The sequence below is a fragment of the Raphanus sativus genome, chromosome 4 (genome assembly GCF_000801105.2).
Source record: "Raphanus sativus cultivar WK10039 chromosome 4, ASM80110v3, whole genome shotgun sequence".
NCBI classification, from domain to species: Eukaryota; Viridiplantae; Streptophyta; class Magnoliopsida; order Brassicales; family Brassicaceae; genus Raphanus; species Raphanus sativus.
The window spans coordinates 45,160,097-45,173,020 of record NC_079514.1 but is presented as its reverse complement, the minus strand read 5'-3'; positions in this window follow the sequence as shown (position 1 = coordinate 45,173,020).

Below are 12,924 nucleotides of genomic sequence, written 5' to 3'. Positions count from 1 at the left end.
GTTTTGTGCAACTTGTGATTTTATCCAATATTCAAAAATTATAACATTTGTCAGCATAAATCAGTATGCACGGAAAATTGATTGATTTCACACTACCATTGGGCTAAACTTTTCCACGGAAACCCAATAATTAAGCTTATCAATTCATTAAGCTTTTTGCAGAAAAGATTGTTCACACGATCCAAGACCTTGTTTGCTTGTGATCAAATAGTTGACAGATCATAAAGAAGATTTTACTACATTGCATGAAATGACATGAGATGATTGTGCTTAGGACAAAAACAAGCGTCTCGGTCAACCATTTTCTTTCGGTTCAACAGTCCCTTCACAATCTCTTTCTTTGTCGTGTTTTTATATGGGTCCCTTGACTAGTTCATTCTATCATTCATCAGGAGAAACCCAAAAATGAAACTAATGATTGTTGTGCCGTATGCATATTCGGGGGTCTCGGATGGTAATTACAGAAGTCTGTGTTCAAGTCGAATAAAAAGGACTTAAACAATTTAGCAAAAAAAAAAAAACAAGGACTTAAACCGGACCGTAAAAAACTAACTGTCAGGAGTCAAGTGTTGGGATAACTGTATGAAGAAAAGCACTTTACCTAATAAGGTAATACATGATCAAAACACAAGAACACAAAATATGCAATGAGTTTGCAACTTCTTCTATTAGACTTCTTCTCGAAGACCTATGGTGTTCAAATCCATTTCGTTATTCAGATGTATGTTCAATTGCGAAATACAAAAGGGGTGATGCATAAAAAATTTAAAGGATAATGAACACTATGGACCTGTTTGTTTCACCATCTAGATTGTAAGTGCAAAGATGACACCATAATTAATTAATGCATAAGGTAAACCAAGAGACAAAACAGATACAAGCAAACACCAATTGTTTTATTAGAAATCGCCTTGTAAACTCTATTACAAGCTATGCTTAATTAGCTTTACACGTCTAGTGTTACACCCTAACACACGCCACTGAACAATTCCTAATCTACCCAAACTTGTCTCTCCATCGTCAGTACTTCAGCAACTGCTTCAGCACGACCCAAGAACACCCTAAGAGATTTTCACCCTTCCTCTATAATAATAGCTCCCAGTGTCTTATTGGAATACCCACGACTCCATAGCTCTTTTATAGTGATCTCCACGTTCCTGAAACCCTAGTCGCCAAGGCAACATGGATATATGGACAACTTCCATATTAATAAGTACACTTTCCTTTTCTTGGAATTCACTTATTCCTCAAGGCATAAACTTGCTCTCCAAGTTTATCTCTTGCCTTTTCTCCATGGTATAAACTTGCTCCTCAAGTTTATCCTACGCCAGCTCAGCATCTCGCGTCCACATGGTCTCTACCACTCTGCATGCCTCCTGGTTCACTCTCTGACACACACTGCATCAGCAACTACTTCAACGACTACGTCAAGATATAAACCCTCAGTTTATTCTTCTCCATCTCAGCATATCCTTGCATCCACATGGTAATCCACCACTCCGCATGCCTTATGTAGTAACGACTAATGCCTCCAGCATCAGTGACTTCGTCGCCTAGTTAGTCACGGAAGACTATTGACATCTGCAAGCTCTTCTTGCATCTTCATAGATGAGTCATCTATATGGAGATGAGAGTTTTGTTTGTTTAGAATTAAAATTGCAATTCATCTGAATGACTCATTTAGATAAGTTTCAAAAATTTAGACCAAATTTTAAAATCTATCCGGCTGAACCAATTTGGACCATCTGGATGGAGATGATTTTGCCAAAATAGTATAATATCTATTATAACCTCACACAATTGACAAATTACAAATATAAAGTTAATATAATTGTGTCACTACGAAAATATGACAAAATCTCATTTTCTCATCAAAATCACAAAACTTATTTTCCTGCCAAAACTACAAAAACATATTTTCTTATCAAAAGCACAAAACACATTCTCCCGCCAAAATCACAAAAACGCCTTTTTTGCCAAAAAAACAAAAATGCATTTTTCGCAAAAATGCAATTTCCCATCAAAATCGCAAAAAGCAAATTCCTGCAAAAATCGCAAAAATACATTTCCTGCCATAAACGCCAAAATGCAAATACACATTTTCCGACTAAAAACTCAAAACATGTTTTCCCGCCAAAAATGCAATAACGCGCTTTCCTAAAAAAAATGCAAAAATGCGTTTTCTGCCAAAATTGCAAAAACCGTATTTTCCTGCCAAAAATACACAGACACGTTTTTCCCCCAAGGATGCAAAAATGTGATTTTTCGTCAAAAAAACAAAAATGTGTATTTCCCGCTAAAAATGCATAAACGTGTTTTCTTGCCAAAACAAAAAAAAATGCGTTTCTCACCAAAAACGCATAAACGCGGTTTCTCGTCAAAAACGCAAAAACATGTTTTTCCGCCAATATCGCAAAACATGATTTCTTGCCAAAATCGCAAAAAGCAGATTCCCACCAAAAACGCAAAACGCGTTTTCCCAAAACCGAAAAAGAATTTTCCGCCAAAAACGCAAAACATATTTTCTCGTCAAAAAAGCTAAAACATGTTTTTTGTCAAAAACGCAAAAATATGTTTTCTCATCGAAAACGCGAAACGCGTTTTCCCGTAAAAGACCCAAATTTTTTTTCCCACCTCGTCAGAAACACAAAGTTATATTCCCGCCAAAACTATTTTTATATTTTAGATAATTAAGAAAAATTAATTGGAAAATGAAAATAAAATATGATTAACTTAAAACAAGGGTCTTTTGATTAAATCAAAATAAATATGTTTTAATAATTTGTTTATTAAACTCATTTGGATGAAAATAAAGATAAAGAAACAAACATAAGTCCATTTAGATGACTCATCTAGATGAACCATCTAGATAGACAAACAAACAATCCCATAAAATCTGGATGGATCATTTGGATGAATCATATGAATGGATCAGCTGGATGGAGATGACAGATGATGAAACAAACATCCCCTATATAGAAATCAGATTACCTGATATCAATCTCGTATGAACACACAAATATAAACTCTGTCAAATAAGAAACTCTTCTTATTAACTCTTAAAGAAAACTATCTCAAAAACCTTAATCTCTCAAGTTATGCTACACATTAGCTTCTCCTTGTGTATAAATCTAGAAATCCTAAAATCATTAGGTAAAATGACATAGATATTTCTTAATCCTTTTAGATAACCAGAACTCTATAGGATTAGGAAGCTTGATTCTCAACCTATCTTTAAGCTTATTCCAACAATATTCCATTAAGCTTAAAGTTCTTCATCTCCATATTCTTCATGCCTATGTAGTCTCTCATTTCCTTGAACTCGTCCAAGAGCTTTAGTTAATATGTCTGCCCTTTTTTTTATCTCCATATGCACATATTCAACTTCTAATTGCCCGCACTCCCGAATAAAGTGATACCTCCTATGTATATGTTTACTTCTCCTATGAAATACTGGATTTTTTGTTAATGCAACTGTGGATTGGTTTTCGATACAATCACCACTCTCTCGCTATAATGGTCGGTTACCTCACTTAATAAATCCTGAAGCCATATTGCTTGTACTGCGGCATCCGTACCAGCCATAAATTTGACTTCACACGACGATAAAGCAACTGAATCTTGTTTCTGAGAGCACCAATTAATTAATGGGAATTTCTCCAAGATATAACATGTGACTGGTTGTGCTTTTAATATCGTCCGGATCAATGTTATAGCTGATATCACTATAACCCACGAGCTCGGGTATCTTTGCCATCGAACTCTCAAACACTAATCCGTACGCGATGCTCCCTTGTAGGTATCGTAGCACTTGTTTCATGGCAACTCCGTGTGATTCCCTTGGACTCTGCATGTAGCGACTCAGAACTCCAAACTGAAAGATAGGCCAGGTCTCGTATGTAACAAGTATCACAAGCACCCAAAATTCTTCATATACATTGTTGTGTCAATCTCACCTTAATGCTCAGATTTCGACAACTCCAAACCAAGTTCCATTGGTGTATGGACTGGATTACACAATCATCCCAGCATCCTCCAATATCTTAGTTGAATAGTTCCTCTGATTCAAGTGAATTCCTCCGCATTGACATCGTCTATACCTAGATAGTATGTAAGTTTCCCAAGATCACTCATGTCAAACTTGGATAAAACGTTCTCTTTAAACACATCAATCATCTTCTTGTTGGATCCGGTGACAAATAGATCATCTACGTACACAGCCACTAGAAGAAGATCTATGTTTATTGCTATATGATATACCGAGGGCTCTTTGGCGCACTTTCTGAAACCAAGTTTGCAAAGTATCTGAATCAATTTTTTGTTCCATGTCCTTGGTACTTGACTCAACCTGTACAAAGCTGTGTTTAGCTTATAAACCTTATTCTCACATCCTTTTACCTCGAAACCTTCAGGTTATGTAACATAGACGTTTCTTTTAGTTCTACATGAAGGTATGTGGTCTTGACGTCTAGGTGATGCACTTTCCATCCACTTGTTGCAGCTAGATTGATAAGGAGTCTTATTTTTTTCGATTTTGCTACCTGAGCACCTCATCAAAATCAATTCCATGGCATTGTACATATCCTTTTGCAACGAGCCGAGCTTTGAACTTTTTAATACTTCCATCAGATTTGCGCATGATCATAAAGACCCACTTAAGACCGATTAGTTTAGCTCCATATGGTAGACCCACCATAATCCATGTTTTATTCTTCTCAATGGATTCGATTTCTTCTTCACATGGTCTCGTCCATTCCTTAGACTACTTTGCTTCCCAAAGTTTCTTGATTCGTTGTTTAGATACAAAAATATATATTCTCCTAATTCTTCGTCCAGAAGAATATACTAAACAAGGTACTTCGGTTTTGTTTTTTTGTCTCTCTGATCTTCACAATGACTGTGACTTCATTATTTCTCCTTCGATTCTTCTTCTTGTGTATCCTTGCTATTGAAGGCTTGGTCTGAGCTTGAGGACGCTTTGTCTATGTGCTCAGTCACACCATGATCCGTGGCTGCCAAGAGTAATGGTGAAGCTTCCATCGTTACGTTTCTCTAAAATTTCTTTACTCCAGTCCCATCCCTTTGTTTCGTCAAAGACAACATCACAACTTACTTTTATCTTCCTCATTCTTGGATCATACAATCGATATGCCTTCGATTCATACTCGGTTCCTAGATGTACTAAAATAAGTGCTCTATCGTCGAGTTTCTTCAACTTCGTACCCTCCAATTTTGCGTATCCGACACACCCAAAAACTCGTAGGTGAGCTACATTAGGTCTTCTACTTCAGTAGAGCTCGTACGGTGTCATCTCCTTCAACGCTCAGGTCGCCATTCGATTTACAAGGTATGTTGAGTGGCGTATAGCATCTCCCCAAAAATAATTTGGCATATGCATATGTTTACGTATACTCATCGCCATCTCAATCAAAGTTCCGTTCCCTCGCTCAACCACACCGTTCTGTTGAAGTGTATATGGTGCGGTGCAATGTCATTTTATACTTGTGTTCTCGAAGTATGCATTGAATTATGTTGATACGAACTCGCTAAACACCTTCTTCCCTGTCTCTTGCTCCACCAGGTTTCTCATTTTCTTGAACTTGCTAAACACCTCGCTCTTTTCCTTTAGCAATAATTTTTACATGTACCTGGTGTGATCGTCAATAGTCACAAAGATATACTTCTTCCTGCTCTGTGTGCTTGGTGTTATTATTCCACAGAGGTCTCTGTGTATAATCCGTGTATAAGATCTAATGTCTTTGTAGCTCAATACATTGTAGCTTTGGGGGAAACTTGTGCGATTTCTTTCAGAGTAAACAGGAGCTGCATACTTCTCTTTTGATACTCAAAAATTCCAAAGACAATCTCTTACTGTATCATAAATCATATCATCTTGAAATTTACATGACCTAGGCGTGCATGCCATTTATTTGACTCGTCTCCGTTGGTTAGGAGTAGACATGGTGTGTGTTATTCCCAAACATAATTTAAACAGTATGTTCTTCGGCCTCTTGGCAGTGACTAGAATTTTCCTGTGTTGGTCATGCATTGTAAGTTGCTCCCCTCTCAGTATTATATCACAACCCGCTTCCGTTGCGTGTCCGGAACTGATAATGTTACTCTTTAATCATGGGATAAAGTAGACATATGTAAAAGAAATTGTTCATTTGCCTTTGATGCCTATACGAGAGTCATCACCAAAGCGTACTTTTCCTGTAATCGTATTATCGAGTTTAGAAAAGTATCTTCGATCTCCTGTCATGTGATTGCTGGCATCATTATCAAGATACCAGATAGTATCTTCTCCTGTATTAATCTCATACTTCTCTAGTAGAATATTCTTCTCGTTTAAGAAAACCACTTCATGCATCATAAGCTCATCAGTTTCTTGTGTCTCAGTGTTATCCCCTTCGTGAGTCTCTTGTAACTTAAGTAACCTATCCGGACAGGTTGCTGCAAAGTGGCCTATATTATCACATCGAAAACATGTGATCTGTGATGCATCTCTCTCACTATAACGCCCGCGACCTCTCCCTATGTAGTAGGAACATCCTCCACGGCCCTTGCCTCTATATGACTCCGAGTTATAGTCGCGGTTGTAGCCACGGTTGTAGTCTCGATTGTTCTGTTCGATGGGAAGTGGTTTCCTTTATCTTGTTGGTGGCGATTTATTTGTCCTTCAGTATTGGTGTACATTAGCTTTCCTTGATCTTCTTTGGTCTCTTCTTCTTCAGAGATGATCTTTCTTCATATGCCTTCAGTCGCCCTAGAATATCTTTGAAACTTGTAGTCTTAAGATCAAGTACTTACTCAGGGAATGCAACAATATGTATGTATTTTATTCTTGGAAAACTCATAAGGAATTTCTTGACGTTCTTTGCTTCTTCAATGGTAACTCCTAGTGCGGCTGACTTGGAAGCTAGTTCGAACAATTTCCCACCGAAATCGTCAATTCTCTCTGTCCCTTTCATCTTAAGACGATCAAACTCAGTCATCAAATTTTGAGTCTGGTTCCTTTCTCCCGATCTGCACCTACATGTCTTGTTATTATGGCCTCCCATACTTGTTTAGCTTTATCGAGCTCCCCAACCTGCAAGATGAGAGTTTCCGGTATCGACTGGAAAAACAAAGCTAATGCCATATTGTTCTTCTCCGTGTTTGTTTTCTGAGCTTCGATCGCCTCCCATACCTTATGAACTTTAAGAGTGATTTTAATTCCAATGGCTCATACGGTGTAGTTGGTTGAACTAAGCATATGACTCTGTATCGACAAGGGTCCTCCTCCTTCTCTTAATTTTCCGGTAGCAGGTATAATGTCGCTCATTGGACTATGTATTCAGAGCATGGAGCATCACCGAATGAATAGAGTGATATTTGCAATTCAAGATGAATCTCTTGTGGTTATGGTACCGAGACCAAAGGTGTGGCCATCTTTCAGATTTCGTAAATGATAAGGAACCTGTCTAAGTTAGAGTAGTGGACAATGGTCAAAGAAGAGAAGATAACATATAGAGGGTCTTTTCTCATTGACCAAAGCATCATCACCACCAACAGGTTGCAATCATAAATAGCTTATGTTGGGCCTAGGTGGTTAAGTGAAATCTTTGATGGTGAGAAAATGTAATATCTTCTTTGTTTTGGCACTCGTACTCTATGTTTTGATGCTGGTTGATGGGGATTTGGAGTTAGTCTTTTGTTGTCGTTTTTGGGTTATACTACCAAATGTAAGGTCCATTATGGCGGATGTGTTTTGGATTCCAAAGACTTATAGTTTGTAGTACTTCAGTTCAAGTTAAATGAAATTCATAAATGACAAAAAAATTTTGGCTTTTGGTCTCTTATCATTATCATTGATGGTGCTCTCATAATTTAACATTTCCAAATGCATCTAGATTATTTTTATTTCCTTTTCTATTTCTTTTTAAAATTGTAAAGATCACATCTTTTGAAAAGCTTAAGATATCTATATTATTAAAATAGAAATACAAAATTGAATTAACCATGAGTTGTTCATCTTATTTACAATGACATACCACTAAGTATTAAATGAACATATATTTAATGAAGTTTTGTTTTTCCTTATTTAAATAATAGATTTAAGTATTTAATGTTTTTTCCTAATTTACATAATAGATTTCTTTCATCGAATTATAAACAAAATAGTTTTCCTAATAGATTTTTAATTAACATATTAATATTTTTAATATTTATTAATAAGAAATAATAAAATATAAATCACACATCAAAATCAATTTATATAACATATAAATAAAATATAAAATAATTTATTCATAAATTATTAGTATAACGCTTTCATAATATAAGTCTAATTAGTTATAAATAGTAGACTTTTTATATGTTACACTGTGATATAATTGACGATTAAAATCATAAAATATAATTATTCAAAATAATAAACATTTTTTGTTTTAAATTTTTATATTAAAAATTATGTAATACATATTTTTTTTTTTGGCATCGTAATACATATTAATTTAAAAATATGTATATATATATATATATAATCATTAGTACAAAGAAAAAAATAAAGTGAAAGAAAATATTATACAGTCACGGATCAAGCTATAGAAACAAACAACAATAGCAATTTTTTTTTTTAACAAATTTATTTTAGTTCCAAATATGTTTATATATTTTATATATTTTATGTATTGTAAATTTATATTATTTGTTTTTAAGGAATGCTAAGATTCTGGAATTTGAAAAATTATGACCCACCTCTATATTATTTTAATTAGAAAATTTAAAGTTTATATCAAAATATTTTAAATTAACTTTTAATTGTAGTTTTAATTATAACTACAAATATTAATTTTCAATTCAAATTTATGTTTAAATATTACAAATATATCATTTAGTATAAACAAAAAAAACTAAAAACATAAAATAAATATCTAGTTATTTATATTTTAAAACAAATAAAAATTACAATAAAACATGGATATCATTTAATATAAGTGAGATGAAAGATAAATTTGTAAATCCAATTTTAATGTGCTTAGTGTTAGTCACATACCAATGGGCGAGGAACCAACCTTGGCCCATCTGCATTATTCAGTCTCCCGCCAAGCCGAATCTATACTATTAAAGCAGGATCTTATTGGATTTTTTACTAAAAATACCCTTTCATTTACTAACATTGCATATTTCATCAAGGGCAATCAAGTAATATTAATAACACATCTATATTGAGCCATTTTTTTGGATCCAGCCCACTTCCCACATCAGATCTCTTTTGGGCTATTTGGGCCGATTAAAAAATCAGATCCAATTTTTATTTTTTTCTTCAAGTTCAAATAATTTATTTTCAATCATTCTTAATATTTTGTGTTGTGAACAAAAAATAATCACATAATTATTATGTTTTTTTTTAATATAATTTAAGCATTCATAAAAAAAATTTGAATTTTTTCGTTGAAAAGTATAAATCTTTACTAAAAGTATATAACTTTTTTATTAAAAAAATTAGCCACATAATGAAATTAATTTTATCAGAGTTATACCAACTTAATTCATCAAAAATAAAGTTCAATTTTCTAAACATAAATACTCATTAGACCTGGACGTTCGGGTACATATCGGTTTTTTTTGGGTATCGGGTTTTTAGAGTTTTGAAATTAAACCCCATTAGGGTATTATAAAATTTCGGGTCGGGTTCGAGTCGGATATTTCCGGATCCGGGTGGGTTCGGTTCTCATGCATAAGAACCTGAAAAATAACCAAATAACCAAAGTATCTAAAACGGGTTCGGTTATTTGTACTCAAAGTAACCAAAGTATCCGATTTGGTTCAAATTTTTGTATCCAAATTACTCAAAAGTAACCAAAATATTCATTCTATACAGTTTTTTGGATAAACTTTTATCCAAATTATCATATTTTATCCAAAAATACTCAACAGTACCGAAAATAACTACTATAGTTAACTTATAATATTAATTTAAAATGTTAAAATAATTATAAATATAATTAATAAAATATATTTTTAGATATATATTCACATTTTGGATATTTTCGGGTACTCATTCAGTTCTCGGTTCGGGTCGGGTTCGGGACCAGTTCTTTGGATATAGCAATTTAGAACTCATTCGGATATTTACCCCGGGTCTGATCGGTTCGGGACCCTGATTTTCGGGTCGGTTTCGGATTGATTCTTCGGATCCGGATATTGTGCTCAGACCTATACTCATTTAAAGTGAACCACGATAAAGAAAGATAAAAAGTTTAAGCTTTTATAAAAAAACAAATATATGAAAATATGATATTTACTAAATATTTGTCAATTTAAAAAAAATAATGGAAATAAATCCGCGCTTTGAAAGCGCGGATCAAAATCTAGTATTAGTTTTAAAACGAGAGCTGCAGACAAAACAGAGGAACATAAAGCAAAGCACCAATGGTTCCTCTCAAACCCATCTGATCCTCTATTTATCTTGTGTGATCAGTCACTAGCTTTACATCTGGGTAGATAAGGATAGTATCTAGATCCATCGGTCATGTCTATTTAAACACATTGTAATCTCTGTAAAGGTTAAGCAAGTAATGCAATATCCAGTCAAAAAAATCTTGTTACATTCTCTTTCAACATTGCATCAGAGCCATTGTAATCCTTCACAAGTGCTTGAATGGCAGATCCATTAAACCCACATCCGTTTCTGAGCAACATACATGTTTTGAGCCCAGCTACATTCAAGCTATAAATGATGGCAACTACTTACTATGGAAAACCCAGTTCAAGTCTCTTTTGTCCAGTCAAAATATTTTCGGCTTTGTCAACGGTGCTTTCACCCCACCTCCTCTGACAAAACCTTGTTTGTTTATTGTAGAGACTTCATGATAATCTGCGACTCCTTAAGCACCATTGGAAAACCAATAGAGGAATCAATTAAGATCTTTGGTTTTCTTAATGGTCTTACAAGAGAATATGACCTCATTGCCTCATAAAGTTTGTAGCTCCAACATTTAGTGACATGGCCTCTAAGGTTCAAGGGTTTGACTCCAACCTGCAGTCATATGGAGAGAGTGCTCCAGCTGCTTTACACCGCGCGTATGATACTCATCTCAACAGATGGAATCTTCTTCAGATTACACGAACTCTCCGAAAAGTACAATCCACATCAGAGGGGAAGCAGACGTTCCGAGGAAGAAGAGGCTATTTCACATGCGGTAAAGGCTTTACTCAACATTAGTCTGGAGGCTCCAACACAGGAGATCGCCGCAAAAAAATATGAACTTCCATTTTTGCAAATTAGTCAATTATGCTTGTACAGTATATGGAATGCAATATCTATTTTATTTATCTGACGGGGTGGGAGTTATTTATTTATTTGGAGGAGTTCTAGCCCTTGTCATCCGCACCTCTCCATATTCGTAACCCTAATATCTTCGACGGAACGCGAATGATGACCAAACCCAAGGTGGCTAACACCAGAGTCTTCTGGAACTGTCCCATCCCTCAGAAAATTAATCATGCTATTGCTTTTGGGAACATCAGTGCAACTCTACAAAAGCATGGACTTTATGGTAAAGTTAGTGTCAGGGCTTACTGCGAAGAAGATGATGAGCATGAGTTGTCCTGTAACTATTACGATTCCAACATCGTATTACAACAGAGAGGTGAATTACCATACTCTTTGTTACCTAGTTCAGTGTATATATATCTATGCTGATTTACATAAATATATATTTATATTTGTAGTGTGCAAAGCTGGATTTACAGAAGTTGATAATATGGTGGTGGATGTTCTTAAATATGGACTCTACTATCCAGCACCATCAAACTTGGTGGTAATCTCAAAATACATCAAAGAAGAAACAGAACTACTTGGCGTTCTTCAAGATTTGAAATCACTGAGTTTCAATATTCTCGTTTCATCTCTTGACGAAAAAGATGACGGCTCGGTATCTTTTCCCGGGTTTGATGACTACCAAATCACAAGTGTCCCCAACAAACGGATGAAGTTTGCTCCTGAGCCTAACATAGGTGTCTTCTGGAACTTGGATTACTCCCCTGAAATAATATCTCGAAATGGAATCTATCATAATGTCAAATCAGCTCTTGCAAATCAAGGTCACCATGGTAAAGTGTGTGTCTGGGCTTATTGTGATGATGATGATGACGACTTGTTACTCCCCAATATCACTATGGTACCGACAGGTGAGTTGTAAATATTGTGTTTTCTTTTTTAAGTTGTGTATGTATGTAAATCAAAAGTCTTCTCTGGTGGTTTCAGGGAATCGAACTGCGAGATTCAAGCAGATGTTAAAGGACATTCTTTTATGGGCGCTGCTAAATCCTGTGGACTATCCTAGAACAGTACCCTGTTTGATGGTGATCTCAGATATTGCAGCAAACAGACAGTTTGCCAAAGCTCTTCATGTTGGGATTGTGAAAGCCCATGTCCAACTCTATTTATCCGATTAGTACGATATTGTCCATTTTGGGTCTTAATGGCAAGCCCGCATGGATTTACTTTTGGTTTCCATCCCAAAAGGCCTCGTACTAATTAGAGTTGGACATCTCTTTATATATTAGACTTTCATTTATCTAATATCCAATGTGGGACTTAGATTGACATCTCACATACTAACTATTACCTATAATTGCTCTGATACCAATTGTTGGGATTGTTAAACCCCATGTCCAACTCTATATTATCCGATTAGTACGATATTGTCCACTTTGAGCATTAATGACAAGCCCGCATAGATTTACTTTGGGACTCTTTCCCAAAAGGCCTCGTACTAATTAGAGTTGGACATCTCTTTATATATTAGACTTTCATTTGTCTAATATCCAATGTGGGACTTAGATTGACATCTCACATTCTCCCCCTCAAACTAAGGACCACAACTCATCTCTTGTGTATTTCCTTTAGCGGATTGCAGGGTTTCCTTTAAGAAT